Below are 24,445 nucleotides of genomic sequence, written 5' to 3'. Positions count from 1 at the left end.
GTCTGACGGAGCTGCGTCACAATTCAAGGCTCGACGTCCATTTTATTTTGTGGGGAGGTATCCTGCTATAACAGGTTTGGAGATGAGATGGAATTTTTTTGGGTCTGGCCATGGTAAAGGTGAACATGATGGTGCAGGGGCTGTTATAAAGCGGGCACTTACCCATGAACAACTAAAGACAGATGGTGTGCACATGAATTGTGCATCACATGTAGTTGAATTTTTAAGAACAAATATGTCGACGAGTGCCACAGGTGTTTATTCCTCGCAAGTTCGAGATATCAAACGTGAATTTTGGGAAGTGAAGATAGATGAAGTAAATAGGGAGAAGACCTGGGAGTGCCAAGGAATTCCCGAATTGCGATCTCTGCATGCTGTTCGCGGTTATTCCAGGTTGGATGGTCATTGTATTGCGGTTAGAGAATTGACTTGTTTTTGCTTCCATTGTGTGCAGGGAAATTGGAGATATTGTCTAAACAAAGCATACATTCAGAATTGGGAGTATCACACTCTGAATGATAAGGAAGCAGTTGATGGAGAAACAGGGCAGAATGCTGACTTCACATATGAGGGACTTGGAGATACTTTGAGTGATGTCCTGAACGTTGGGGATAACTTCGCTGTAAATGCTGAAGAAGGCAATTCAGAGGGTGCTGATTTCTATATATTAAAGTGCACGGTTAGTAAACAGTGTGCAAGGCAGAATATTGTAGATGCATGGGGAAATTTTGTATCTGCCCGGACATTCTACATCGAAGGCATTTTTTATGCAAAACTAGATGACTACGAATATGTGTACAGGCTGTTAGAAGACAAACCAGCGGCGTATATGTACTCTCATTTGGTCAGATGCATCAACGTCCCAATGTCAGAATACAATAGCTGCTCCGGTTTATACACTGTTGGTGCTAATGTGTATGAATGTATTTACAATAGTATGCCATGGAATTTGTAGCTACAAGTAGCACTTACCATGTTCTCTTGTAAAACAAACATGTATTTCGCGAAAACAGATCAATAAATTCGTTTGGAATCAATTTCTTGTATACAGTCTGCTTTCTGTGCTTCTTTCTCAATAAAATCATGTCTTTTTTGTTAAGTTTTAAGTTATAAGTTATAGCGAAATAGTCATCAGTAGCTAATTAGCTGTACAAATGCAGCTAATTAGCTGTACAAATGTATTTACAATAGTATGCCATGGAATTTGTAGCTACAAGTAGCACTTACCATGTTCTCTTGTAAAACAAACATGTATTTCGCGAAAACAGATCAATAAATTCGTTTGGAATCAATTTCTTGTATACAGTCTGCTTTCTGTGCTTCTTTCTCAATAAAATCATGTCTTTTTTGTTAAGTTTTAAGTTATAAGTTATAGCGAAATAGTCATCAGTAGCTAATTAGCTGTACAAATGCAGCTAATTAGCTGTACAAATGCAGCTAATTAGCTGTCAATAGCTAAATAGTCATCAATAGAATGAAATCAACAATCTGCAACATATTCCTCAAATTACACAGTAGATAAGTACAGTGGGAACAAGTAATTAAATTCTTCATTGAATAATGTCATCTCTTTACATATTTATAAATTACCATTGGAAATGTCTACAAATCTCCTATAAACAACTAAGCTCTTGCTAGTCAGTGGAACGAGTCTACATATATTATCCGCATATTGAGCTCGGTATGGAGTCCACAACCATGCACCTAGTTGGCAGCTCACTGTTTGCACCAGGTACTGTTCAGGCATTTCCTCGGGTAAAATGAGACAGCATCTCCGAATATTGAAGTAGTGTCGGAAATGTTCTGTATCCAAAATCAATGTATTGTCGGCATTATATTCAGGCCAAGTAGCCCAAAAATCAGAAAGTCTCTTGAATCTTGCAGCTTCCAGTTGCTCACAATTTTCTCGTGCCCATTGACCTTTAAAACGACTTCGCCATTTTGGGAAGAATCTTGCCAAACACTTCCACACATCTGATTTATGTTTTGATCATTGCATTGGCCGAGAATTGAACCCGAGTCTCCACCGTGGGAGGGCACTATTCTACCACTAAACTACCAATGCATGCACCATATGATAAGAAACATGGTAATTCTCTTTTAGGAAGACTATGGTATTCGAAATGGCTATCCTAACTATTTCTCAATAATCGCCATGTTAGGTTGGCCTTTATCAGAATATTGTTATTGTAGAAAAAACTCGAACATAACAGAAATTACTTTACCACAAGAACCGAGAGCCATATAGTTAATTTAACAGTTGTGGTCTTTAAAGATAGTGGAGACTTATCATATTCAATCTTACATCACATATTACATGAAGGGACTCATATTCTGAAAAAACCGTTTGCAAATTTTGGTCAGTGCATTGGCCGGGAATCGAACCCGGGTCTGTACCGTGGTAGGGTACTATTCTACCACTAGACCACCAATGCATGAGCAAATATAAACTCCATATTCTCGTTCACTTCTCAAGTATCTAACTGGATATATACGTTAGAAAATAAATAGTTTATATATTGTTGTGTTACTCTTGGACGCAAATGAATTTAGGAGGAAACCAAATACGTCCTCAGAAGTAACTACGACGTTATATGCATACATACTCCTTTTATTTCTCTTTGTTACACCAAAATTTAAGGTCTTTCACGATTCTTGATGTCCAAAATTGTCTCACATCATATGTGAGGGAATTTTCTCTCCCAATATAGAACTCATATGTTTTGATCATTGCATTGGCCGAGAATTGAACCCGAGTCTCCACCGTGGGAGGGCACTATTCTACCACTAAACTACCAATGCATGCACCATATGATAAGAACCATGGTAATTCTCTTTTAGGAAGACTATGGTATTCGAAATGGCTATCCTAACTATTTCTCAATAATCGCCATACTAGGTTGGCCTTTCTCAGAATATTGTTATTGTAGAAAAAACACGAACATAACAGAAATTACTTTAGCACAAGAACCGAGAGCCATATAGTTAATTTAACAGTTGTGGTCTTTAAAGATAGTGCAGACTTATTATATTCAATATTACATCACATATTACATGAAGGGACTCATATTCTAAAAAAACGGATTGCAAATTTCGGTCAGTGCATTGGCCGGGAATCGAACCCGGGTCTGTACCGTGGCAGGGTACTATTCTACCACTAGACCACCAATGCATGAGAAAATATAAACTCCATATTCTCGTTCACTTCTCAAGTATCTAACTGGATATATACGTTAGAAAATAAATAGTTTATATATTGTTGTGTTACTCTTGAACGCAAATGAGTTTAGGAGGAAACCAAATACGTCCTCAGAAGTAACTACGACGTTATATGCATACATACTCCTTTTATTTCTATTTGTTAAACCAAAATTTAAGGTCTTTCACGATTCTTGATGTCGAAAGTTGTCTCACATCATATGTGAGGGAATTTTCTCTCCCAATATAGAACTCATATGTTTTGATCATTGCATTGGCCGAGAATTGAACCCGAGTTTGTACCGTGGAAGGGCACTATTCTACCACTAAACTACCAATGCATGCACCATATGATAAGAACCATGGTAATTCTCTTTTAGGAAGACTATGGTATTCGAAATGGCTATCATAACTATTTCTCAACAATCCCCAACTTAGGTTCGCCTTTATCAGAATATTGTTATTGTACAAAAATCACGAGCATAACAGAAATTACTTTAGCACAAGAACCGAGAGCCATATAGTTATTTTAACAGTTGTGGTATTTAAAGATAGTGGAGACTTATCATATTCAATCTTACATCACATATTACATGAAGGGACTCATATTCTGAAAAAACCGTTTGCAAATTTTGGTCAGTGCATTGGCCGGGAATCGAACCCGGGTCTGTACCGTGGCAGGGTACTATTCTACCACTAGACCACCAATGCATGAGCAAATATAAACTCCATATTCTCGTTCACTTCTCAAGTATCTAACTGGATATATACGTTAGAAAATAAATAGTTTATATATTGTTGTGTTACTCTTGGACGCAAATGAATTTAGGAGAAAACCAAATACGTCCTCAGAAGTAACTACGACGTTATATGCATACATACTCCTTTTATTTCTCTTTGTTACACCAAAATTTAAGGTCTTTCACGATTCTTGACGTCGAAAATTGTCTCACATAATATGTGAGGGAATTTTCTCTCCCAATATAGAACTCATATGTTTTGATCATTGCATTGGCCGAGAATTGAACCCGAGTCTGTACCGTGGGATGGCACTATTCTACCACTAAACTACCAATGCATGCACCATAAGCTAAGAACCATGGTAATGCTCTTTTAGGAAGACTATGGTATTCGAAATGGCTATCCTAACTATCTCTCAACAATCACCATCTTAGGTTCGCCTTTATCAGAATATTGTTATTGTAGAAAAATCACGAGCATAACAGAAATTACTTTAGCACAAGAACCGAGAGCCATATAGTTAATTTAACAGTTGTGGTCTTTAAAGATAGTGGAGACTTATCATATTCAATCTTACATCACATATTACATGAAGGGACTCATATTCTGAAAAAACCGTTTGCAAATTTTGGTCAGTGCATTGGCCGGGAATCGAACCCGGGTCTGTACCGTGGCAGGGTACTATTCTACCACTAGACCACCAATGCATGAGAAAATATAAACTCCATATTCTCGTTCACTTCTCAAGTATCTAACTGGATATATACGTTAGAAAATAAATAGTTTATATATTGTTGTGTTACTCTTGGACGCAAATGAATTTAGGAGGAAACCAAATACGTCCTCACAAGTAACTACGACGTTATATGCATACATACTCCTTTTGCTTCTCTTTGTTACACCAAAATTTAAGGTCTTTCACGATTCTTGATGTCGAAAATTGTCTCACATCATATGTGAGGGAATTTTCTCTCCCAATATAGAACTCATATGTTTTGATCATTGCATTGGCCGAGAATTGAACCCGAGTCTCCACCGTGGGAGGGCACTATTCTACCACTAAACTACCAATGCATGCACCATATGATAAGAAACATGGTAATTCTCTTTTAGGAAGACTATGGTATTCGAAATGGCTATCCTAACTATTTCTCAATAATCGCCATGTTAGGTTGGCCTTTATCAGAATATTGTTATTGTAGAAAAAACTCGAACATAACAGAAATTACTTTACCACAAGAACCGAGAGCCATATAGTTAATTTAACAGTTGTGGTCGTTAAAGATAGTGGAGACTTATCATATTCAATCTTACATCACATATTACATGAAGGGACTCATATTCTGAAAAAACCGTTTGCAAATTTTGGTCAGTGCATTGGCCGGGAATCGAACCCGGGTCTGTACCGTGGTAGGGTACTATTCTACCACTAGACCACCAATGCATGAGCAAATATAAACTCCATATTCTCGTTCACTTCTCAAGTATCTAACTGGATATATACGTTAGAAAATAAATAGTTTATATATTGTTGTGTTACTCTTGGACGCAAATGAATTTAGGAGGAAACCAAATACGTCCTCAGAAGTAACTACGACGTTATATGCATACATACTCCTTTTATTTCTCTTTGTTACACCAAAATTTAAGGTCTCTCACGATTCTTGATGTCGAAAATTGTCTCACATCATATGTGAGGGAATTTTCTCTCCCAATATAGAACTCATATGTTTTGATCATTGCATTGGCCGAGAATTGAACCCGAGTCTGTACCGTGGGAGGGCACTATTCTACCACTAAACTACCAATGCATGCACCATATGATAAGAACCATGGTAATTCTCTTTTAGGAAGACTATGGTATTCGAAATGGCTATCCTAACTATTTCTCAATAATCGCCATACTAGGTTGGCCTTTCTCAGAATATTGTTATTGTAGAAAAAACACGAACATAACAGAAATTACTTTACCACAAGAACCGAGAGCCATATAGTTAATTTAACAGTTGTGGTCTTTAAAGATAGTGCAGACTTATCATATTCAATATTACATCACATATTACATGAAGGGACTCATATTCTAAAAAAACGGATTGCAAATTTCGGTCAGTGCATTGGCCGGGAATCGAACCCGGGTCTGTACCGTGGCAGGGTACTATTCTACCACTAGACCACCAATGCATGAGCAAATATAAACTCCATATTCTCGTTCACTTCTCAAGTATCTAACTGGATATATACGTTAGAAAATAAATAGTTTATATATTGTTGTGTTACTCTTGAACGCAAATGAGTTTAGGAGGAAACCAAATACGTCCTCAGAACTAACTACGACGTTATATGCATACATACTCCTTTTATTTCTATTTGTTAAACCAAAATTTAAGGTCTTTCACGATTCTTGATGTCGAAAGTTGTCTCACATCATATGTGAGGGAATTTTCTCTCCCAATATAGAACTCATATGTTTTGATCATTGCATTGGCCGAGAATTGAACCCGAGTTTGTACCGTGGAAGGGCACTATTCTACCACTAAACTACCAATGCATGCACCATATGATAAGAACCATGGTAATTCTCTTTTAGGAAGACTATGGTATTCGAAATTGCTATCCTAACTATTTCTCAACAATCCCCATCTTAGGTTCGCCTTTATCAGAATATTGTTATTGTAGAAAAATCACGAGCATAACAGAAATTACTTTAGCACAAGAACCGAGAGCCATATAGTTATTTTAACAGTTGTGGTATTTAAAGATAGTGGAGACTTATCATATTCAATCTTACATCACATATTACATGAAGGGACTCATATTCTCAAGAAACCGTTTGCAAATTTTGGTCAGTGCATTGGCCGGGAATCGAACCCGGGTCTGTACCGTGGCAGGGTACTATTCTACCACTAGACCACCAATGCATGAGCAAATATAAACTCCATATTCTCGTTCACTTCTCAAGTATCTAACTAGATATATACGTTAGAAAATAAATAGTTTATATATTGTTGTGTTACTCTTGGACGCAAATGAATTTAGGAGAAAACCAAATACGTCCTCAAAAGTAACTACGACGTTATATGCATACATACTCCTTTTATTTCTCTTTGTTACACCAAAATTTAAGGTCTTTCACGATTCTTGATGTCCAAAATTGTCTCACATCATATGTGAGGGAATTTTCTCTCCCAATATAGAACTCATATTTTTTGATCATTGCATTGGCCGAGAATTGAACCCGAGTCTGTACCGTGGGAGGGCACTATTCTACCACTAAACTACCAATGCATGCACCATATGATAAGAAACATGGTAATTCTCTTTTAGGAAGACTATGGTATTCGAAATGGCTATCCTAACTATTTCTCAATAATCGCCATACTAGGTTGGCCTTTGTCAGAATATTGTTATTGTAGAGAAAACACGAACATAACAGAAATTACTTTACCACAAGAACCGAGAGCCATATAGTTAATTTAACAGTTGTGGTCTTTAAAGATAGTGGAGACTTATTATATTCAATCTTACATCACATATTACATGAAGAGACTCATATTCTGAAAAAACCGTTTGCAAATTTTGGTCAGTGCATTGGCCGGGAATCGAACCCAGGTCTGTACCGTGGCAGGGTACTATTCTACCACTAGACCACCAATGCATGAGCAAATATAAACTCCATATTCTCGTTCACTTCTCAAGTATCTAACTGGATATATACGTTAGAAAATAAATAGTTTATATATTGTTGTGTTACTCGTGGATGCAAATGAATTTAGGAGGAAACCAAATACGTCCTCAGAAGTAACTACGACGTTATATGCATACATACTCCTTCTATTTCTATTTGTTACACCAAAATTTAAGGTCTTTCACGATTCTTGATGTCGAAAATTGTCTCACATAATATGTGAGGGAATTTTCTCTCCCAATATAGAACTCATATTTTTTGATCATTGCATTGGCCGAGAATTGAACCCGAGTCTGTACCGTGGGATGGCACTATTCTACCACTAAACTACCAATGCATGCACCATAAGCTAAGAACCATGGTAATGCTCTTTTAGGAAGACTATGGTATTCGAAATGGCTATCCTAACTATCTCTCAACAATCACCATCTTAGGTTCGCCTTTATCAGAATATTGTTATTGTAGAAAAATCACGAGCATAACAGAAATTACTTTAGCACAAGAACCGAGAGCCATAAAGTTAATTTAACAGTTGTGGTCTTTAAAGATAGTGGAGACTTATCATATTCAATCTTACATCACATATTACATGAAGGGACTCATATTCTGAAAAAACCGTTTGCAAATTTTGGTCAGTGCATTGGCCGGGAATCGAACCCGGGTCTGTACCGTGGCAGGGTACTATTCTACCACTAGACCACCAATGCATGAGAAAATATAAACTCCATATTCTCGTTCACTTCTCAAGTATCTAACTGGATATATACGTTAGAAAATAAATAGTTTATATATTGTTGTGTTACTCTTGGACGCAAATGAATTTAGGAAGAAACCAAATACGTCCTCACAAGTAACTACGACGTTATATGCATACATACTCCTTTTGCTTCTCTTTTTTACACCAAAATTTAAGGTCTTTCACGATTCTTGATGTCGAAAATTCTCTCACAGCATATGTGAGGGAATTTTCTCTCCCAATATAAAACTCATATGTTTTGATCATTGCATTGGCCGAGAATTGAACCCGAGTCTGTACCGTGGGAGGGCACTATTCTACCACGAAACTACCAATGCATGCACCATATGATAAGAACCATGGTAATTCTCTTTTAGGAAGACTATGGTATTCGAAATGGCTATCCTAACTATTTCTCAATAATCGCCATGCTAGGTTGGCCTTTGTCAGAATATTGTTATTGTAGAAAAAACACGAACATAACAGAAATTACTTTACCACAAGAACCGAGAGCCATATAGTTAATTTAACAGTTGTGGTCTTTAAAGATAGTGGAGACTTATCATATTCAATCTTACATCACATATTACATGAAGGGACTCATATTCTGAAAAAACGGATTGCTAATTTCGATCAGTGCATTGGCCGGGAATCGAACCAGGGTCTGTACCGTGGCAGGGTACTATTCTACCACTAGACCTCCAATTCATGAGCAAATATAAACTCCATATTCTCGTTCACTTCTCAAGTATCTAACTGGATATATACGTTAGAAAATAAATAGTTTATATATTGTTGTGTTACTCTTGGACGCAAATGAATTTAGGAGGAAACCAAATACGTCCTCAAAAGTAACTACGACGTTATATGCATACATACTCCTTCTATTTCTATTTGTTACACCAAAATTTAAGGTCTTTCACGATTCTTGATGTCGAAAGTTGTCTCACATCATATGTGAGGGAATTTTCTCTCCCAATATAGAACTCATATGTTTTGATCATTGCATTGGCCGAGAATTGAACCCGAGTCTGTACCGTGGAAGGGCATTATTCTACCACTAAACTACCAATGCATGCACCATATAATAAGAACCATGGTAATTCTCTTTTAGGAAGACTATGGTATTCAAAATGGCTATCCTAACTATTTCTCAACAATCCCCATCTTAGGTTCGCCTTTATCAGAATATTGTTATTGTAGAAAAATCTCGACAATAACAGAAATTACTTTCGCACAAGAACCGAGAGCCATATAGTTAATTTAACAGTTGTGGTCTTTAAAGATAGTGGAGACTTATCATATTAAATCTTACATCACATATTACATGAAGGGACTCATATTCTGAAAAAACCGTTTGCAAATTTTGGTCAGTGCATTGGCCGGGAATCGAACCCGGGTCTGTACCGTGGCAGGGTACTATTCTACCACTAGACCACCAATGCATGAGCAAATATAAACTCCATATTCTCGTTCACTTCTCAAGTCTCTAACTGGATATATACGTTAGAAAATAAATAGTTTATATATTGTTGTGTTACTCGTGGACGCAAATGAATTTAGGAGGAAACCAAATACGTCCTCAGAAGTAACTACGACGTTATATGCATACATACTCCTTTTATTTCTCTTTGTTACACCAAAATTTAAGGTCTTTCACGATTCTTGATGTCGAAAATTTTCTCACATCATATGTGAGGGAATTTTCTCTCCCAATATAGAACTCATATGTTTTGATCATTGCATTGGCTAAGAATTGAACCCGAGTCTGTACCGTGGGAGAGCACTATTCTACCACTAAACTACCAATGCATGCACCATATGATAAGAACCATGGTAATTCTCTTTTAGGAAGACTATGGTATTCGAAATGGCTATCAAAACTGTTTCTCAATAATCGCCATACTAGGTTGGCCTTTGTCAGAATATTGTTATTGTAGAAAAAACACGAACATAACAGAAATTACTTTACCACAAGAAGCGAGAGCCATATAGTTAATTTAACAGTTGTGGTCTTTAAAGATAGTGGAGACTTATCATATTCAATCTTACATCACATATTACATGAAGGGACTCATATTCTGAAAAAACGGATTGCAAATTTCGGTCAATGCATTGGCCGGGAATCGAACCCGGGTCTGTACCGTGGCAGGGTACTATTCTACCACTAGACCACCAATGCATGAGCAAATATAAACTCCATATTCTCGTTCACTTCTCAAGTATCTAACTGGATATATACGTTAGAAAATAAATAGTTTATATATTGTTGTGTTACTCGTGGACGCAAATGAATTTAGGAGGAAACCAAATACGTCCTCGGAAGTAACTACGACGTTATATGCATACATACTCCTTTTATTTCTCTTTGTTACACCAAAATTTAAGGTCTTTCACGATTCTTGATGTCCAAAATTTTCTCACATCATATGTGAGGGAATTTTCTCTCCCAATATAGAACTCATATGTTTTGATCATTGCATTGGCCGAGAATTGAACCCGAGTCTGTACCGTGGGAGAGCACTATTCTACCACTAAACTACCAATGAATGCACCATATGATAAGAACCATGGTAATTCTCTTTTAGGAAGACTATGGTATTCGAAATGGCTATCCTAACTATTTCTCAATAATCGCCATACTAGGTTGGCCTTTGTCAGAATATTGTTATTGTAGAAAAAACACGAACATAACAGAAATTACTTTACCACAAGAAGCGAGAGCCATATAGTTAATTTAACAGTTGTGGTCTTTAAAGATAGTGGAGACTTATCATATTCAATCTTACATCACATATTACATGAAGGGACTCATATTCTGAAAAAACGGATTGCAAATTTCGGTCAATGCATTGGCCGGGAATCGAACCCGGGTCTGTACCGTGGCAGGGTACTATTCTACCACTAGACCACCAATGCATGAGCAAATATAAACTCCATATTCTCGTTCACTTCTCAAGTATCTAACTAGATATATACGTTAGAAAATAAATAGTTTATATATTGTTGTGTTACTCGTGGACGCAAATGAATTTAGGAGGAAACCAAATACGTCCTCAGAAGTAACTACGACGTTATATGCATACATACTCCTTTTATTTCTCTTTGTTACACCAAAATTTAAGGTCTTTCACGATTCTTGATGTCGAAAATTTTCTCACATCATATGTGAGGGAATTTTCTCTCCCAATATAGAACTCATATGTTTTGATCATTGCATTGGCCGAGAATTGAACCCGAGTCTGTACCATGGGAGAGCACTATTCTACCACTAAACTACCAATGCATGCACCATATGATAAGAACCATGGTAATTCTCTTTTAGGAAGACTATGGTATTCGAATTGGTTATCCTAACTATTTCTCAACAATCCCCATCTTAGGTTCGCCTTTATCAGAATATTGTTATTATAGAAAAATCACGAACATAACAGAAATTACTTTACCACAAGAACTGAGAGCCATATAGTTAATTTAATAGTTGTGGTCTTTAAAGATAGTGGAGACTTATCATATTCAATCTTGCATCACATATTACATGAAGGGACTCATATTCTGAAAAAACCGTTTGCAAATTTTGGTCAATGCATTGGCCGGGAATCGAACCCGGGTCTGTACCGTGGCAGGGTACTATTCTACCACTAGACCACCAATGCATGAGCAAATATAAACTCCATATTCTCGTTCACTTCTCAAGTATCTAACTGGATATATACGTTAGAAAATAAATAGTTTATATATTGTTGTGTTACTCTTGGATGCAAATGAATTTAGGAGGAAACCAAATACGTCCTCAGAAGTAACTACGACGTTATATGCATACATACTCCTTTTATTTCTCTTTGTTACACCAAAATTTAAGGTCTTACCCGATTCTTGATGTTGAAAATTGTCTCACATCATATGTGAGGGAATTTTCTCTCCCAATATAGAACTCATATGTTTTGATCATTGCATTGGCCGAGAATTGAACCCGACTCTGTACCGTGGGAGGGCACTATTCTACCACTAAACTACCAATGCATGCACCATATGACGAGAACCATGGTAATTTTCTTTTAAGATGACTATGGTATTCGAAATGGCTATCCTAACTATTTCTCAACAATGACCATCTTAGGTTCGCCTTTGTCAGAATATTGTTATTGCAGAAACATGGTAATTCTCTTTTAGGAAGACTATGGTATTCGAAATGGCTATCCTAACTATTTCTCAATAATCGCCATCTTAGGTTGGCCTTTGTCAGAATATTGTTATTGTAGAAAAAACACGAACATAACAGAAATTACTTTACCACAAGAAGCGAGAGCCATATAGTTAATTTAACAGTTGTGGTCTTTAAAGATAGTGGAGACTTATCATATTCAATCTTACATCACATATTACATGAAGGGATTCATATTCTGATAAAATGGTTTGCAAATTTTTGTCAGTGCATTGGTCGGGAATCGAACCCGGGTCTGTAACGTGGCAGGGTACTATTCTACCACTAGACCACCAATGCATGAGCAAATATAATCTCGATATTCTCGTTCACCTCTCAAGTATCTAACTGGATAGATACGTTAAAAAATATATAGTTTATATATTGTTGTGTTACTCTTGGACGCAAATGAATTTAGGATGAAACAATATACGTCCTCAGAAGTAACTACGACGTTATATGCATACATACTCCTTTTATTTCTCTTTGTTACACCAAAATTTAAGGTCTTTCACGATTCTTGATGTCGAAAATTGTCTCACATCATATGTGAGGGAATTTTCTCTCCCAATATAGAACTCATATGCTTTGATCATTGCATTGGCTTAGAATTGAACCCGAGTCTGTACCGTGGGAGGGCACTATTCTACCAGTAAACTACCAATGCATGCACCATGTGATAAGAATCATGGTAATTCTCTTTTAAGAAGACTATGGTATTCGAAATGGCTATCCTAACTATTTCTCAACAATCACCATCTTAGGTTGGCCTTTGCCAGAATATTGTTATTGTAGAAAAATCACGAGCATAACAGAAATTACTTTAGCACAAGAAGCGAGAGCCATATAGTTAATTTAACAGTTGTGGTCTTTAAAGATAGTAGAGACTTATCATATTTAATGTTACATCACATATTACATGAAGGGATTCATATTCTGAAAAAAGGGTTTGCAAATTTTGGTCTGTGCATTGTCCGGGAATCGACGAGTCTATACCGTGGCAAGGTATTGTTTTACCACTAGACCACCAATGCATCATCATATATAAACGATATTCTATGTCACTTCTCAGGTATCCAATTGGACGCAAATGAAATTAGGAGGAAACAAAATACGTCCTCAAAAGTAACTACGATGTTATATGCATTCTCCGTCTTTCTTTAAATGGGCACTATTGAGATGGTGTTCCTACAACATGATGATGTGAGCAACACCACTTAATATGTACTCCTTAAGATCCCTTCTTAGTTTCCATCTATTTTGTTGGTGAAGTCAACTCCTAAGCCCTTGCATATTCCATGTTATGACATTCATGGCCGTGGAAGGGGGTGGGATATTACCAAGTGTTCCTGATGCTTTGCACAACAAACCGTGTGTTAGGAGCACTCACCATTTAGACATCCAATCATTTTCACCAATGGAATGGTGGTCCAGATCCATAAGTGGAGTTTGTGGGCTATATAGTGAGCGTCAATAGCCCTTTCCTATTTCCCATAGAAATAATAGAAGCCCGGATTTAACTGAGTGTTTATGATAGTGCACAATTGAATGTGGCAGAGATGAGGTTCCTCTTTATTCATGGTACACCAGAATTCTATGTTATTCCATTTCTTCTTTAATCTGTTCATGAGTTTTTCATATCTTATTCCTGTTATAAATAAATGTTGCTTGACTACATAGCGTATCTCAAATCTTGGACTTGGACGAGGTTTCCTGTGTCAGGAGCAATAATGGAAAAGAGATTGAGGTCGTTGGTGCTCTATTATTTTGTATTGCCGGTATATGTACCTTTATTTTGTCTAGTATCTTGTTTCATATTCCTAGCCATTTCAAGTCATCTTGTGGGTGTGGTTCAATATCCTAGCTTGAAGTATCACTCGCAATTGTGTTTGGGGGGGCTATAATCTAAGGGGTGTGGTTACGAGTGTTATGTGCAGAAACGTGTATGGATCTGTAGTCGGTATTGGACAGCAAACAACACATACAGAAAATAGAATAGGCGTGAAGACTTACACATATGGAGCTTTAATGGAAAGCTTCTTACTATTTCATTCTTTCTCAGAGATACTATGCTTTGCTCATCGTCATCGTCGTCTTATTACAATGTCAGGTATTCGCTTATATACTAAACCCTAACTTACTAACGAGTTCACACTCGGATGGATACAATTTGGAAGGAGTCGGCCTTTTATGCCAACAAACTCCCCCATAAAAGGACTACTCTTTCTTGCATGTACACTTGTGCTTGGGGTTATCTCCCCCGTAAACCTAGATTACAAATTTAACTACATCTTATGTTACAAATCTGTCGGCAAGTAGCAGAGTCGGTAGAGGTACAATATGAGTGTCAATCAGCTCTTTCCTTTTGCTCCTCGTTCTGCTTTCTTCTGCTCGGTCGCTTGTCGTAGCCCCATCTTCGTCCTTAGCGTTCCGAAGCGTTGAACTGGGAGTGGCTTCTTCAGGCAATCGGCGATGTTCACCTCGGTATCGATCTTCCGGACTTCAAGTTTCTTCTCGATCACGAGCTCCCGGATATGATGATACCGCACCTCAATGTGGTTCATCTTCGCATGGTAGCCAGGATTGTTGATGGGGTGTATTGCGCTCTGTGAGTCGCAATAGATAGTCGTCATTGGTCGGTCTATTAGGTTTGCAGTTCCGAAGTCCGCAGTCAGTCGGTGCAGCCAGATCGCTTCCTTCGCGGCTTCCGATGCTGCTATATACTCGGCTTCTATGGTAGACAGATCCGTGCACTCATGAAATTTCGACCTCCATGATATCGCACCGCCACCATAGGTGAATATGTAGCCTAATGTCAATTTCCGATTATCTGTATTTCCAGCTTAGTCGAAATTGGTGTAGCCTTCGACTTCGGCTGAGGTTGTCAATCCAAAAGTCAATTGTGCATCCATGGTTCCTTTCAGATACCTAACGATGTGCTTGACGGCCTCTAAATGCTTCTTTCCATGGTTTGACATGTACCGGCTAACCACCCCTACAGCATAGGCTAGGTCAGGTTCAGTCGCCACCATTGCGTACATGATACTTCCTACTGCCGATGCATAGAGTATCTTTCCATTAAGCTCTCTCTCCTTGTCTATTGTAGGAGTGTCTCTATCCGATAGTCTTATCGACGTCATAAGCGGTGTCGGTGTTGGCTTCGCGTTCTCTATGTTGAAGCGTTTCAGCACCTTGCGGATGTTAGGAACAGTACTAAGACAGAGAAGGAATTAGTACTAAAAGAAGTATTAGTACTAAGAGAGGTGAACAACTCTCGAGAGAAGGAAAGAGTGAGTGAGAGGGAGGGACAGAGAGATCAAGAGAGAGAGAGAGTGATGATAAGAAAAGATATATATTATGTGAAGAAAATGTACAGTAACTAGGAGGCTTAAGACTGGCGTTGAACCGATTTGGTTCGAAATAATGCATTGTGCCTCCTTTTATAGTGTTCTAAGGAATACTCCTGAAGTTTCTAGAATGTTCCAGAGAAATCTGGAATATACATCAATTTTCTATAATAAAACATAAATGAAAATAATATTCTACGTATTACAATGTATAGTCTAATGGTCAAGAGCTCGACCCATGTAGCATAAGGTCATGGGTTCGAGTCTTGCCATATCATGACACTATCCCCCCTTCAAAACGACGAGTGTAACGAGTCGTTTCGGATTGAGGACCCGGTTTGTCTGGATATTGACGATGGAAGTCTTCAAGAAGAGCACGAGCATTGGTGACATTCTCTATCGGTTCCCAAGTACGCTCGTTGGGACTATATCCTAGCCAATCGACTAGATAGTAGAGCTTGTTGCGAACAAGCTTGGAATCAAGGATGGCAGCAACCTCGTACTCAGGTCCATCTTCAAGCTCGATCGGGGGTGGAGGCTGTGTAATACGCCCTGGGATGGTGCTCTCTTGATAGGGTTCGAGGAGAGAACTATGAAACACCGGATGTATCCGAAGTTGTGGAGGTAGATCAAGACGAAAAGCGACATCATTAATATTTCCTATAATACGGAAAGGACCTAATCGCCGATAATCCAACTTCTCGCATGGGCGAGTGGTCTTGATGTGTCGTCGGAGTAGCCATACCCGATCTCCAATGTTAAAACTAGATGGGAGTCGATGACGATCCGCATAAACCTTGTGTGTTTGTTGAGCTTCTTGGAGGTGAGTAGATACATCCGCTTGTATCTTGCGTAACCTCTCCAAACGATCTTCTGCGCAAGGATTTGTGGACACCTCTAGGGTTTCAAGTACACACCACCGGGGGTGACATCCCGTATAAGCATAAAATGGAGAATATCTGCCCAGTCATCCTGATGCTAGCTGAGAAAGCACCGCAGATACTGCTCCAGCGTTTGATTGGTTCATTCGGCTTGGCCGTCGGTTTGTGGGTGGTAGCCGGAGGAGAGGTTACAAGTGACCTTCAGCATGTTAAAAAGGTGCTTCCAGAATTTTGACACGAACTGGGGTCCACATTCGCTGATGATACTATCGGGAATTCCATGATGCCGACATACTTCACGCATGACAATTTCGGCAGTGTCTTCACTGGAGATCTCCTTAGTACATGGCAAGAAATGAGCCATCTTCGTATATCGATCGAGTGGATCAATTTCATTGTATAAGCCTTTCCAATCGTAACAGGTTGCTCGAAAGGATCGTCCGTTCGTCCGTCAAACAATCGATTAGGATTCTTAGTATCCGCTACAGGTTTTGGTAGATTCTCCTAAATCTGGATTTAAGCAGTGCCTGCCGCTCGGATATACTTTACACCCGCACATCAGTAGTTTCTCTGATCAAACTAGAAGTTACCAAAGAACCATGCATAGCACTGAATAGAGAGCCGCCGAATATACATAGATCGGTAAGTGTTCCCGCCCATTGTGAACAGCAATAGTATGACCGATCATGATGGGGACTATTGCAGAGGCGCGAGACCAAGTTATTACTAACTTTTTTTCTCTCCGCACATTATGTGGATTATTCAGAGCAGGTGCAATGGACAACGGCGATGGTATAGCTGTAGGTTGGTTAGGCCACGCTATCTTCAAAGATAAGGGGGGTCGTGAGTTGTTCGTACGCCGGATGCCCACCTTCTTCGAAACATTTCCAGTAGTCTTGGGAAGCCTCCATAAGATTGAATAACTTGGGAAGCCTGTGCCCATAAGAAGTCCCGCAGCCATCCATTAATGGTTGTTGAACTCTGCGCAAAATTTCCTCCGGTAATGTGGCTCACTACCCCATACATCAGATTGCATCTTCCAACTACAGTGAAATAGGAGACTAGTGCTTGGAAATATATCACCGCCTACCGGTTTTACCCCACCCGACGCATAGTCGTATATGCGTTTTGTCGATATCCCTACGTGTGATTCGTTGAACGAAACGAAGATGAAAAAAATTCTTAGGCTTAGGAAATTAATGTCTCGTTTCTTCATAAACTAGGCATTTCGTTACCACCGTTCGAATCGCATTGAACCCCTTAGAGACTGGAAGATCTGTTATGAAGTCTAGAGCAATAGATTGCCACGGCTTGCTTGGAATTGGTAATGGTTCTAATAAACCATATGGATGATGCCTTGGCATTTTCGCTCTACAGCATGTATCACAAGTCCGAACAAAATCCTCGACAAATTGTCGCATACAGGGCCACCAGAATGATCGTTGTACTAAATGTAATGTTTTAGTACTACCAAAATTCCCAGTTGTATATGTGTCATGACAGTTTTGTACTACTTGAAGGCGGCAAGAACCACTAGGAACATACAAAAGTTCTATAAAGAAGAGTAATCCATCATGGTATTTGAATTGTCGATAGTCCGTACCTGGTGGTTGCGACTGTGAACACAACGCTCGAGAGGGATCAATTTGTGCTAGTATAGCTTGGGCGAACGCATCTGTCTTCAAGTCTTCGCGTATGGTATCGATAACGCGGGAATCCATGGGCATGTCAAAGATCTGTGTTGCTTGTAGTCGTGCCAGTCCCAAGATGACTTGTTTTTGGTTATCAAAAGTTGGCTCGCCGGGACGGGGTGCTAGATACGAACGCCGTGATAATGCATCTGCCTTCCCTTGGTGCTTCCCCGGACGATATGTAATTTTGAAGTCGAAACGTGTGAGGAAGTGGGCCCACCGAGCTTGACGTCGATTCAACACACGAGCATCCTGAAAGTAGGCAAGGTTCTTGTGGTCACTAAATACAGTGACCGGATGAGAGGATCCCTCCAGAAAATGCCTCCATTGCATAAAAGAATCCACTATTGCCAATAGCTCCTTATCATGAATTTCGTAGTTGATTTCGGCGGCGTCAAACTTGCGTGAGAGAAAAGCCACAGGATGTAGCTTCTCATCATTCCCCTGTTGTGACAGAATGCTCCCCAATGCAAAATCCGATGCGTCAGCTTCGATAATGAATGGTTTTTCCGGATCGACATGAGCTAGAATTGGAGCTGATGTAAATGCCTTTTTAAGACTCTCGAAAGCCATGTCCGTTTCTTCAAACCAGATGAACGGTTGTCCCTTCCTGGTAAGTTGTGTGAGAGGTAGAACGATCTTTGAGTAATCTTGTATGAACTTCCGGTAAAAATTGGCAAAGCCTAGGAAGCATTGCACATCCCGCACCGAACGCGGAGTCTGCCATTCTACCACCGTTTTGACCTTAGCTGGGTCCATGGAGATGCCTTCTGACGAAATGATGTAGCCGAGAAATTCCACTTGGTTGCACCCGAAACTACATTTTTCCAGCTTTGCATACAGACCATGTTCTCGAAGTCGTTTTAGTACTAATGGTACATGAGAATCATGTTCTTCTTGGGTCTTTGAATAAACCAGTAGATCATCCAAATAGATGATCAAACAATCATCCAAAAGATCTCGGAATATATCATTAGCCATGTGCTGAAAGACTGTCGGCGCATTACTGAGGCCGAACGGCATGACCGTATACTCGAAGTGCCCATATCTGGTGCGAAACGCGGTCTTCCATTCGTCTCCTGGTCAGATCCGTACGAGGTTATATGCTCCCCGTAAGTCGATCTTCATGAAGAACCTGGCACCATTGATCCGTTCTAAAAGACTTGAGATAAGGGGAAGAGCATACCTATTCCTGATTGTAACCTTATTCAGGCTACGGTAATCTACAACGAGACGAAGCGATCCATCCTTTTTCTTGACGAAGAAAATGGGCACACCAGCTGGAGATTTCGAATGCCGAATGAAACCATTTTCCAAATTCTCCTCTATATAGGCCTGAAGGACTTCCAGCTCGGTTGGTGACAAATTGTAGATCGGTACCCATGGCGGCATTCGAAATCTCCAGGAACAGTACTAAGACAGAGAAGGACTTAGTACTAAAAGAAGTATTAGTACTAAGAGAGGTAAAGAACTCTCGAGAGAAGGAAAGAGTGAGTGGGAGGGAGGGAGAGAGAGAGAGAGAGAGAGTGAGTGATGATAAGAAAAGATATATATTATGTGAAGAAAATGTACAGTAACTAGGAGGCTTAAGACTGGCGTTGAACCGATTTGGTTCGAAATAATGCCTTGTGCCTCCTTTTATAGTGTTCTAAGGAATACTCCTGAAGTTTCTAGAATGTTCCAAAGAAATCTGGAATATACATCAATTTTCTATAATAAAACATAAATGAAAATAATATTCTATGTATTACAATGTATAATCTAATGGTCAAGAGCTCGACCCATGTAGCATAAGGTCATGGGTTCGAGTCTTGCCATATCATGACAGACTGAATGTCGGACATTCGGCGTTGGAGTGCACCATGCGTTCTCAATGCTTGCTTTGCCATTCTAGAAACCACACAATGGATCGGTGCGAGTATAACTTGCTGAATCAGCAAGCACCACCAGTCTGGCAAATCGAACTACGGAGCAACCAGGAGGAGGAAGAACAGCGTTGGCGGTGAGAGGAGCGTTACCGGCCGACACAAGACGTCCGGTACGGTGATCGAAGAAACGCTTATGACCGCGATCGGTATGATAGATATGATAGATATCGGGACTATAATAGGGAACGGAATGAGCGATACAACCAGGATCACTCCCCCAGTTACAACCCCCAAAGGGAGGACTATGGCAAGTACGACGACCGGCTCAGATTTCCGGAAAAAAAAGCATTTCAACAAAAAACGGCATTTCAATAAAAAGGCAGGTCACCAACGGGAGCCGGAACAAGGTACATCAAGCAACCAACCGGACCAAGGCCAAGCACTTACCACAAGACCTCAACCAGGTGCCGGGGCGAAAGCAGAATCCAACAACACCCGGAAGGCATACTGCTACTATTGCCGACAAGAGGGACACTACAGTAACCAATGTCCGGCGAAAAGCTACGATAAGCGACCAGTGGTAAACATGGTGGTAGCGGAGTTCGCGGACATACAACAAGTGACCACGAGGGAAAAAGGAAAAGCAACGGAGTGGGAAACCCAAGAAGCCATCCGAAAGCAGGCCACCGAATGGGTAAAGAAGGCAAACGAGCAGAATGTGGCAGAACTGGAGCAACAAAAGGAGAATCTAGAGGAGCCCACGGGCAATAGCCAGGCGGAAAACCCAACATGGCAGGCGTTGCAAGAATGCCAAATCACGTTGCCATTAGGTCGGCTATTGCAGTTAGTACCTCGGTTTATGGAAGGACTGAAGACAAGAATGATTGCGGTCGGCACGCCACCGGCTCCGTCATTCTTTTCTAATCCGGAGGAAGGACCGACGGTAGTGGACACGAGCAGTCTGGCTATCACAACCATCGTCAAGGGACGAGAGCTACCCAGAACGATTATAGACGGAGGATCTGGCGTGAATGTGATAAGCCTCCGAACTTGTAATACCCTGGGAATCCAGGACTGGGAGTCGTGCCCGTTTTGGCTCCGGATGGCGGACACAAGTTCAGTAAGACCTACCGGCTTGATATGAGATTTGGAAGTGACTATCGGAGGTCACGCATTCCGCATTTCAGCAGTAGTCCTCCAGCTCAATGCACAAGGGGCATACCCACTGTTGTTGGGCCGACCATGGTTAAAAACAACGCACATCAAGCAAAACTAGCGGAAAAACATAATCACTTTCCGGCGCGGCAAAGCGAAAGTACGAGTACCTACACAACCACGTTCGAGTACCGGCAAGGAGCTGACACCGTTGTATGGGGAATGTGTCAACATGCTTGAAGGATTGGTTGATGAAGGGGTCGATCATTACTTACAAGAAAATCCAAAAATTGTACCCTTATTTGAAGTTGATGTCGCCGAAGCAGTGGCACCATATATAATACAACCGGAGGATGCCGATGAAGAACCAGATAAAGAAGCCATCAGAGAGTTACGACACGCGCAGGAAGCTTTGGAGAAGAAATTGGCAGTATCCCAACGCATAAAAGCCTCTCACTTGGAAGAGGTAAACCTAGGCACCGCAGAAGATGCAAGACCGGTTCACATCGCCAAAGAAATGACTCCCGAAAGGAAGACGGCAACGATCACCTTATTAAAGGAGTTCCGGGACGTGTTCACGTGGTCTTACGAGGACATGCGGGGGCTAGATCCTCAGTTGTATCAACACCAGATACATCTGAGTAAGGATGCCAAGCCGGTGGCGCAACGACGCTACCGGATGATTCCTAACTATGCAACAAACGTAAAGGACGAAATCGACAATTTGTTACGAGTAGGGTTCATCCGACCGGTCAAAAAGGTGACATGGCTGAGCCCGATAGTCGTCGTATCGAAAAAGAACGGAAAAATTCGGGTATGTGTCGACTACCGGAAATTGAATGCGGCAACGGTAACCGACGCCTTCCCACTCCCTTTTACGGATGGAGTCCTGGATGCCGTAGCCGGTCACGAAGTTTATAGTTTCCTGGACGAGTTCAGCAGCTACAATCAGATCCGAATGCACCCTGATGACCAGGAGAAAACCGCTTATGTTACCGAATGGGGAGTCTTTGTCGCCATAGTCATCATGTTCAGACTTAAAACGGCGTCAGCAACCTTTCAGTGAATAATCATGGAGATTTTCGAAGAATTTATTCCAACATTCATGCAGGTGTTCCTAGACGATTTCGTCGTGTACAGCCAGGAAGGGGAACACCTCCAGTACTTCCGACTATGTCTTGAGAAATGTAGGGTTTACCGGTTAAGCCTTAACCCGGCGAAATGCGTGTTCGGTGTGTCAAGCGGTGCACTACTAGGCCACATCGTTAGCAAAGATGGTATTGCAGTAGACCAGGACAAGGTCAAAGCAATTTTGGAGGCACCGGCACCCACCACGGCGAAAGCATTGAGTCGGTTCCTAGGACAAATCCGGTGGCATAGCCGGATGCTCCAGTATCTAGCAGACCTGGCCACACCATTGCATGCCGCGGTGCATCGGACACCGTTTCAATGGACGGACACAAAAGAGAAGGCTTACCGGGCATTAAAAGTACTACTATCACAAGCACCGGTGGTGCAACCTCCGGATTGGTCTAATGAATTCCACGTATTTGTAGATGCATCCGACATAGCAATAGGGAGTGCATTAATGCAGCTTACCGAACCCAAGTGGTACGAGCCTGTGTATTATGTCAGTCGTAAGCTGTCCCAGGCGGAATGTAATTACTCTACAACGGAAAGAGAAGCCTTGGGCATGATCTATAGCGTCACCAAGTTCGAACACTATCTGTTGGGGAGGAAATTTTCCTTTCATGTAGATCATTCGGCACTACTTTACTTGGTCTCGAAAGCATCATTCACAGGTAAGCTGGCCCGGTGGACGCTATTATTACAGGAATTTGAGTTCGAGATATTTCACCGGCCAGGCATACAACATGCGGTTGCGGATTATTTGAGCCGGTTAGACTCCGGAGAAACTGGTGACGAAGTTGCAGAAGAATTTCCGGATGTAGACTTGTTTAGGGTCATAGTCAAAACAGCAACAGATGGTACGATCGCCGAGGAGGACAAGTGGCTCACTAACATGCACCAATTCCTGAGCATTGGATTACCTCCAGAGGAGATGAACAGAGATAAGCGGAAAAGATTAGCAGTACAAAGCCGGCACTTCTGCCTACTACAGGACACATTGTACCATAAAGGCGCGGATGGCAAATGGCGGCGCGCGGTGCGCAGCGACAAAAAAGACCAAATACTGCGTGAAGCACACTGCGGCGTTGCCAGAGGGCATTATGTTGGGGACGCTACGGCAAGGAAAATATGGTAGAGTGGCCTATGGTGGCCAACAACATTAAAAGACGACGTCCGATAAGCTAAAGAATGCGATTTGTGTCAACGGATGGGCCAACCAACGGAACAGGCAAGAATGCCTCACCAGCCGGTGCTGCCATTGGAACCATTTCAGAAATGAGGGTTGGACTTCGTCGGCCCATTTAAACCACCCGCAATGAGAACCGGCAACCGATACGTGATTGTCGTTACGGACTACTGCACCAAGTGGGTGGAGACCAAAGCACTACGTGACAACACCGCGGCATCCATGGCAAAGTTTTTATATGAATATATCTGGTGCCGGTATGGATGTCCGATCGAGCTAATCAGCGATCAAGGTGGGCATTTCCTAGGACAAGTGGTGGAAAGCTTGACGACATTCTATGCGGTGGTGCACAAGCGAAGCACTCCATATTATCCGCAAGCCAACGAATTAGCCAAATCCACAAATAAGACTCCACAAATAAGACACTACAAAACAAATAAGCCAACGAATTAGCCGAATTGTCAATGAGAACCTGGACGGATTGGGATACAAAGCTACACAGTGCACTCTGGGCCTACCGGACAGCATATAAGACAAGTATCTAGACAACGCCTTTCCGATTGGCATTCGGATTGGAAGCGGTAATGCCGATAGAATTCCAGGTTCCTAGTTTGCGGTTACA

The 24,445-nt window shown here is 40.8% G+C and overlaps 13 non-coding genes across 13 annotated transcripts; all 13 read right to left on the bottom strand.

Annotated features, from left to right (window-relative positions):
- Positions 1-2,364: 2,364 nt before the first annotated feature.
- Positions 2,365-2,435, bottom strand: TRNAG-ACC (transfer RNA glycine (anticodon ACC)). The gene has a single exon. It is a non-coding gene; the product is annotated as a tRNA-Gly (tRNA).
- A 666-nt stretch (positions 2,436-3,101) lies between these two features.
- TRNAG-GCC (transfer RNA glycine (anticodon GCC)) lies at positions 3,102-3,172 on the bottom strand. The gene has a single exon. It is a non-coding gene; the product is annotated as a tRNA-Gly (tRNA).
- A 666-nt stretch (positions 3,173-3,838) lies between these two features.
- On the bottom strand, positions 3,839-3,909 carry TRNAG-GCC (transfer RNA glycine (anticodon GCC)). The gene has a single exon. It is a non-coding gene; the product is annotated as a tRNA-Gly (tRNA).
- A 666-nt stretch (positions 3,910-4,575) lies between these two features.
- On the bottom strand, positions 4,576-4,646 carry TRNAG-GCC (transfer RNA glycine (anticodon GCC)). Its single transcript has one exon. It is a non-coding gene; the product is annotated as a tRNA-Gly (tRNA).
- A 666-nt stretch (positions 4,647-5,312) lies between these two features.
- TRNAG-ACC (transfer RNA glycine (anticodon ACC)) lies at positions 5,313-5,383 on the bottom strand. The gene has a single exon. It is a non-coding gene; the product is annotated as a tRNA-Gly (tRNA).
- Positions 5,384-6,049: 666 nt separating this feature from the next.
- TRNAG-GCC (transfer RNA glycine (anticodon GCC)) lies at positions 6,050-6,120 on the bottom strand. The gene has a single exon. It is a non-coding gene; the product is annotated as a tRNA-Gly (tRNA).
- A 666-nt stretch (positions 6,121-6,786) lies between these two features.
- On the bottom strand, positions 6,787-6,857 carry TRNAG-GCC (transfer RNA glycine (anticodon GCC)). Its single transcript has one exon. It is a non-coding gene; the product is annotated as a tRNA-Gly (tRNA).
- Positions 6,858-7,523: 666 nt separating this feature from the next.
- TRNAG-GCC (transfer RNA glycine (anticodon GCC)) lies at positions 7,524-7,594 on the bottom strand. The gene has a single exon. It is a non-coding gene; the product is annotated as a tRNA-Gly (tRNA).
- Positions 7,595-8,260: 666 nt separating this feature from the next.
- TRNAG-GCC (transfer RNA glycine (anticodon GCC)) lies at positions 8,261-8,331 on the bottom strand. The gene has a single exon. It is a non-coding gene; the product is annotated as a tRNA-Gly (tRNA).
- Positions 8,332-9,734: 1,403 nt separating this feature from the next.
- TRNAG-GCC (transfer RNA glycine (anticodon GCC)) lies at positions 9,735-9,805 on the bottom strand. The gene has a single exon. It is a non-coding gene; the product is annotated as a tRNA-Gly (tRNA).
- Positions 9,806-10,471: 666 nt separating this feature from the next.
- On the bottom strand, positions 10,472-10,542 carry TRNAG-GCC (transfer RNA glycine (anticodon GCC)). The gene has a single exon. It is a non-coding gene; the product is annotated as a tRNA-Gly (tRNA).
- A 666-nt stretch (positions 10,543-11,208) lies between these two features.
- TRNAG-GCC (transfer RNA glycine (anticodon GCC)) lies at positions 11,209-11,279 on the bottom strand. Its single transcript has one exon. It is a non-coding gene; the product is annotated as a tRNA-Gly (tRNA).
- A 666-nt stretch (positions 11,280-11,945) lies between these two features.
- Positions 11,946-12,016, bottom strand: TRNAG-GCC (transfer RNA glycine (anticodon GCC)). Its single transcript has one exon. It is a non-coding gene; the product is annotated as a tRNA-Gly (tRNA).
- Between the last annotated feature and the right edge of the window lie 12,429 nt (positions 12,017-24,445).

This window comes from Azolla caroliniana, unplaced genomic scaffold (assembly GCF_043228905.1).
Source record: "Azolla caroliniana isolate FFs.n. ecotype wild unplaced genomic scaffold, voAzoCaro1.0.p SCAF_9, whole genome shotgun sequence".
Taxonomy (NCBI): Eukaryota; Viridiplantae; Streptophyta; class Polypodiopsida; order Salviniales; family Salviniaceae; genus Azolla; species Azolla caroliniana.
This window is presented reverse-complemented; position numbering and strand designations above follow the sequence as displayed.